This window comes from Mobula hypostoma, chromosome 25 (genome assembly GCF_963921235.1).
Source record: "Mobula hypostoma chromosome 25, sMobHyp1.1, whole genome shotgun sequence".
Taxonomy (NCBI): Eukaryota; Metazoa; Chordata; class Chondrichthyes; order Myliobatiformes; family Myliobatidae; genus Mobula; species Mobula hypostoma.
The window spans coordinates 25,860,614-25,866,925 of NC_086121.1; the positions used below are offsets into that span (position 1 = coordinate 25,860,614).

Consider the following 6,312-nt stretch of genomic DNA (forward strand, 5'->3'; position numbering starts at 1 on the left):
AACGGCTTCTAGTCACTCTCTCCCCTCAATTACATTAAAGAGAAAAATTTCGAACCGCCGTAAGTGAAGGGTTGTCCCCTCCCTCCTTCGATGCCCTTTAATGGGACGGATAACGGTTATTTCCTTTGTTCGACAATGTTTAAGCGACTTTCTCTGTCCGGTCGTACGAGTGCCTCCTCGGTCGCTCGGTTGTCGCGGAGAGTGGGTGTGCGCGGACCGCGGACCGCGCCAGGCTCCTGCCTCCCGGTTTTGTTGTGAGTTGGGCGACCCGTGGAGGGAGGCGGGGCGCGACGGCGCGGCGCGGCGCGGCCGGGCTCGGGAGGGGGGCGGGAAAGTGGGTCAGGAGGCGAAAACGCAGCCGTCCAGTGCGCAGGCGCCCAGCATCCCTGTGGAATTTCTCACCCCCCCCCCCGCCCGGTTTGAAACGCGATGTCGAATCAACCCCCCACCCCCACGCGCGCGATGGTCAGCCGGGTGCTCGTGCTCGTGCCTCCACCGCCTCGGCCACGTGAACGGGCGCAGGCACCTGAGATTTCACGCACGCGCCCTCCAGGGGTGCGCATGTCAATCAAAGCCTCCCTTCATTCCCCCCCCACCCTCACCACTTTAAAAGAAAAACTGACCCTCACGTTTCTGTGCACTCCGTGAACGTGCGCCCCTCCTCCATTCACTGTATGCATACCCAGGGTACTGGAATGTCCACGTCTTACCCGTCGTGTAATGCACTATCCATTTCTACAAAAATAACGCATTTTGATGCATCTACCTGCTTGAAAATTAAACTGGGTCCGGCAGCTCACTGCTGGCTCCCGATCAACGTTGACACGTCTGGGTGACAATTCGCGAGTTTTGCAGCTTCCTTTGTGGGCGGGGACGTCTCGGGTGTGCGCTTCTCTGGAACGAGAAAAATAGTCCTTGCTCGATCGTAGGGATTTTGCGTGTGTTTGGTATGGAGACAGTGAATGTAGCGTCTAGTCGTGGGAACCGGGCAGAACTCGCTGTAACCAGATACACGGAAGGATGTGGTATTCGGTAGAATATGCCAGAATAACGACGTAGCCTCAGACAATTTACAATACGCATATTAAATATATACACTGTAGATACGCTGTTTTTGTTGCATGCGAATTCTCCCGATAGAAACCTTAAATCAAATTTTTAAATGTGACATTGTTCCGATGGTTGGTGCGAATTGTGTTTCATACGATTTGGATCTTTAAAACATGGCAACGCGGGGTAATTATCGCCACTTACCTGTGCGAAATATGCATTTTTTAAATAAAAGAGGTATCGTTAAATTGAATTCAATCCCTCTTCAAAAAATTGTTGTAGCTGGCCTTCCATCGAAACAACTATTGTCGTTAGTTATTTAAGCAAAACAACGTAAAATTAGATTATTAGCACGAGTAACAATAAAAGGTAGCTCTTTAAAAACTTAAAACCAGAAGCATTCTGATGAAAGGATAACGACGTTAGCTGTTTACGTCTCCACTGCCTGACCTGCTGAAGATCCCGTGCATTTTCTATCTCGGACTTTTAAGTGTTTCAAGAGAGGAGTCAAGCATAAATTCTAGAGATTAAAGCAAGGACAACTGAACAAATCATTGCAAATACGGAAGAGGAGCTATGTGCAAAGTCAGTCCAGAAGCAGACAACCGCAGGAACACTGAAATTTTTAAAAAATACAGGAGACATCTTGTAGGTCGGAAGCGTGGAAAGAGAAACAGTTAACGTTTCGGGTTCTTTGCCAAAACTGAAAACGCTGATTAAAGAAGATGTTGCAAGGCTGTAGGATGTTACAGAAAAGAAGGGCAAACTATGGAGCAATTTAAACAAAATAAGAGTTTTAAGTGTGAACAGGAATGTTGGAAATCCGGTAGCATTTGTGCACAGTTCATGTTTCAGATCCAGGACAACTTGGAGAAGTAAGAAAACAGACATATTGTCAGTAATGGGGTGAAGAAAACAAATTAGTTATCTGTGATAGGATGGAGACCAATGGTGATCCAAGTACATTGTTCCCTGGAAATATTATCACAGATAGAAGGGAGGGGTGAAGGCGGCTTTCCGTACACTGCCTTTCATCAGTCAAGGCACTGAGCATAGAAGTTAGGATGTTACATTGCAGCTATGCACTACATCATGAGGCCACATTTGGGATATTGTGTTGTCCCTGTCCTATAGTAAAGATGCAGTTGGAAAGAGTACAGAGGAGATTTAAGAGCTATGGAGACCAGCTGTACAAGTTGAGGCCTTTTTCAATGGACCATAGGAAAATTTATACACTTTTATAAAGGTTGACGAAATCACAAGGGACATAGATAGGGGCAGTGCAGGCAGTGTTTTTCCCAGGGTTGGGGAATCAAGACAGCATAGGTTTAATGTGAGGGGGAGATGTTAAATGGGAACTGGAGTGGGGCAACTTTCTCACCTAGTGAAATGAGTTGCCAGAGGACATGGCTGAGGCACATATATGAACTTGGATAGGTACATGAATGGAAAAGACTTGGGTATGAGCCATTCATGTGCAAATGGGACTAGCTCAGATGGCGGTTTGTTCGACGTGGACTCTGCGACACTTGTTGCTGGCTGAGAAGATTGATGGCTGTGGCAGTATGAGATACTCCTGAGGTAGGTGCAAGTGAGATAAATGAGGACAGAGGAGAGAGAAGTGTGGACTCTATTCTGATACAAACTGGAAAGGCAGTTTATCTAAAATTGTTGAACTCGTTGAGTCCTGAGGCTTGTAAGGTGCCTAGTTGGAAGATGGCATGTTATTCCTCAAGATTATATTCCTCTTCATTGGAAATGGCAGTACTACAATTTTTGTAGTAGTTGAAGTGATAGTGGGAGGGCTTTTGGGAGATAAGATAGTAATGCTATATGTTTTATAATTAATGTTTCAGTAATATTTAAGTAATATTGTAAATGCATTAAGTATTCTTGTTTACATAATTAATTGCAGATTGTACACAAAACTACATGTACTGCATACATCATTGTGTCACTACACCATATGTGCATATCTCGCAAAAAGTAAAAATGAATCAGACACATTTATCCCTGAGCTCCCCATGTTTTTCTTTGCATTGGTTTTGGATTTATAAAACACAACAGTGGTGACAATTAAGTTTTAAAATTAACCTGAGATGACTACCTACCTATTGAAGTGCAGTGAGACGATAGAGTTTTTTTTAAGTGCAGGAAGATGTTTGAGTTTGTAGAAAAGCAGAACATGCTGTTTCTTTGCAAGGGGCAGAGGAACACAGTTGAGCTTTAAAAAGAAAGATAGAAGTGTACAATTGCAAAAGAGATAACTGGAATATGTAAACTTAGCAAATTGAGTAGTATTTTGAAGCAAATGAAATATCCAGTGAGAAGTGAGTGCCAGTTTTACTGAGTGTAATAGGTAGAAAAACATACAATTTGCTTAGAAGCTTGACTGCTCCAGCCAAACCAGCTACAACGAGCTTTGCTGATATCATGAAAGTAATGTAGGAACATTGAGAACTGAAACCATTGTTGATTGCAAAACATTTTAGGTCTCATAACTAGAATCACCAACAGCATGTAGATTGGTGCTCTATTTGAAACTGCAATTTGACTTTATCTTTTTCTCTTTTCCGTGCAGTCCATTTATTTTTGTCCGGCCATTGGAAGGGGAGTCCACTTCAGAGTACGTGGCTGAATTGAAGAAGTCGTATGAACATTGCCATTTCAGTAATGGGCTTAACGACGCACTTGTAGATCATTTAGTTTTTGGAATCTTACAAGAAAACATTCCAAAATGGCTCCTAACTGAAGCACAATTCACATTTAAAACAGCAGCCAGAGGCGCATTTGCGTTGCAGTCAGGAATGAATGTGAACAAGATTACAAAGTCTAAACAGAAACCTGAACAAATTGTGCTATCATTGTGGCAGGGGCTCACATACACAATGCAGGTTTTAAGGTGAAACTTGCAGAAAATGCAACAAAGTAGGACATATACAAAGAGCATGCCAGGCAGACAAAAATAGATGGACTGCACAGAAAAGATAAAAAGTCAAGTTGCAGTTTCAAGTAGAGCACTAATCTGCATGCTGTTGGTGAATAATCTAATAATGACGAGTGTGACACCTGACTAGGTAGCAGTGAGGTTTACAGTGTGTAAACTAACAATAGACAAGCACTATGGCTTACACCATATGTGATCTGCAAAATTAATTAAAATGGAATTGCATACTGGCTCAGCTCTTACAGTCATTCCCCAAAATGAGTTTTGAATGGCATATCGAAGATACAGAACTGAAGCCTGCAGATATCCAACTAAGAACTTATGCTGCAGAGAAGATAATTCCCGTGGGGATCACATTCCTAACAGTGAACTTCAACAACAAAGCCACATTAGGCTTGTTTGTTGTGAAAACAGGAAGGCCAGCATTGGCTCAGACTATTACAACTTGATTGGAGAGCCATCCGCTACTTGCATGCCACACCCCCTGCAATAGAATCAATTGAAAGCGAATTTAGAAAGGTACTGGATGATGCTGCAGCAGTATTCGGGGATGGCTGTCATGAACCCTTCGGATCAGCGAAGGACACCGGTTAGCTACAGGTCTCGACACACTTGAACATATATTAGAGTTGTTTAATGATTACTTTTATCATTAAGTTGCCACTGTTTTCGTGACGCTCGTTATGCGAATACGGTTTCCCTATGCATCCTGTTCTTAAGTGATTAGGTTTTGATTTTGACCCGCACGGGTTTCCTGTGTTTTATTTTCTACTCCAGGTTATTCTGGACCAGTGCTCTTCGCTGAGTGCTGGATTCGAGTTCTGTGTTCTCGAGTCCCGAGTAAGCGGACTCTTAGTTTAATTATTCCTTCTGTTACTCTCCGAATAAATCGTTATCGTTAGTTTCTGTTATGGAGCCCCGAGTTTACTTCGCACCGAGGTCCGCTCGCCTCAAGATCGTTACAGCAAGACTCAGACAATCCTGGACCCAGCGGAGAATTGAACAACTTCGCACGACATTGGCCTGCCAAGGACAGGTAGTTGGACGGCAAGAGTAATTTCTCTAGGAGATACTTTGCCGCTACACGAGATTCACATTCCTCGGCGATGGAGTGTGGTTCCCAATACTGTACTACCGTGGAGAGTGAATTAGCCTGCCGGCCTGGAACGGACCCAAAATGAGGACCCCAACTCTCGCCGCGCGTTCTTAAACCAATGCTCCCTGACTTTGAATTACAACCCACGTTCCCCCGGACATGGGTGAGATGCCCTATATAATTTCCCTCCGCTCGGGTAGGGCCCTAAATCAGCAACGGCTTTATGGGAGAAGAGCGCTCCCGTGTGTTGCTGATATAAATTTATTTCTAAGAATAATGAAGCGGGTTCTCGTTTATCCTGCCGGGGTTCAGAGGCAGCCGGCAGACTCCTCCAGCTGCGTCAGGGAGCGTGATCCGCGGTCGACGATTCCATTGCTTTCCGCACCTGAGCGGGTGGAACAATGAGGCTCCGGTTGCTCTGTTTAGACGGGATTAAATGACTAGTTTAAATACGTTGTTGCGACCGGGGACCAGATGGAGGATTTGGATGAATTTGTGGACATGGCTATAAGACTCGACGACCGTATTACTGAAAGGAGGGAGGGAGGTAGCGAGTTCACCCAGATAACCGGTTTTCGAAATTTAATGATACCTACCCCGGTTCCTCAATCCGATAACCAACGCAGATCCCCGCTGTCGACTCCAGAAGAGCTCATACAACTAGAAAGAACCCAGGTCACCCCAGCGGAGCTAGACAGACGTGGGAGGCAGAGGCGTTGCTTATATTGTCCAAGGTCGGCCGTTTCCAAGTCACCTGCCCTGAGTTGTTGGAAAACTCCCAGGACTGTCCAGTGAGGGACGAAATATAACTGTCTCAAGTCCGTCTCCCTCGCTCTTCTTTCGTCGAGTCCCGGAGTAGTTTAATGACTACTTTTATAATTAAGCCGTAACTGTTTTTCGTGACGCTCGTTATGTGACTACTGTTTCCCTGTGTTTCTCGTACTTAAAATGATTAGTTTTTGGTTTTTGACCCCCACGGGTTTTATTTTCCCTGCAAGGTTTGCTGGACCAGTACTCATCACTGAATCCTGGAATCGAGTTCTGTGTTCTCAACTCCCGAGTAAGTGAGCTCTTAACTTGATTATTCCGTGCATCGTTCTCCGAATAAATCCTCGTCGCTAATTTCTACGATGGAGTTCTGGGTTTAGCACCTGGGTCCGCTCTGCTGAAGATCATTACTGCGGCAATGCAATGGAAAACTCAAACGTATCAAAGGTAA

The 6,312-nt window shown here is 44.7% G+C and overlaps 1 protein-coding gene across 4 annotated transcripts in view; it reads right to left on the bottom strand.

The window, feature by feature from the left end:
- rimkla (ribosomal modification protein rimK-like family member A) overlaps positions 1–5,877 on the bottom strand; it is an 86,915-nt gene extending 81,038 nt beyond the window's left edge. The window contains exons 1-2 of one of the 4 annotated variants that reach the window (XM_063033085.1): positions 5,690–5,877; positions 767–894 (exon numbers count right to left, since the gene is read on the bottom strand). The gene's annotated coding sequence lies outside the window, so the exon portion shown is untranslated. Of the gene's footprint in view, positions 1–55; positions 366–623; positions 702–766; positions 895–1,254; positions 1,343–5,689 lie in introns of those variants that run through there. The other 3 variants (XM_063033084.1, XM_063033086.1, XM_063033083.1) reach the window with 3 other exon arrangements.
- Positions 5,878–6,312: the final 435 nt, after the last annotated feature.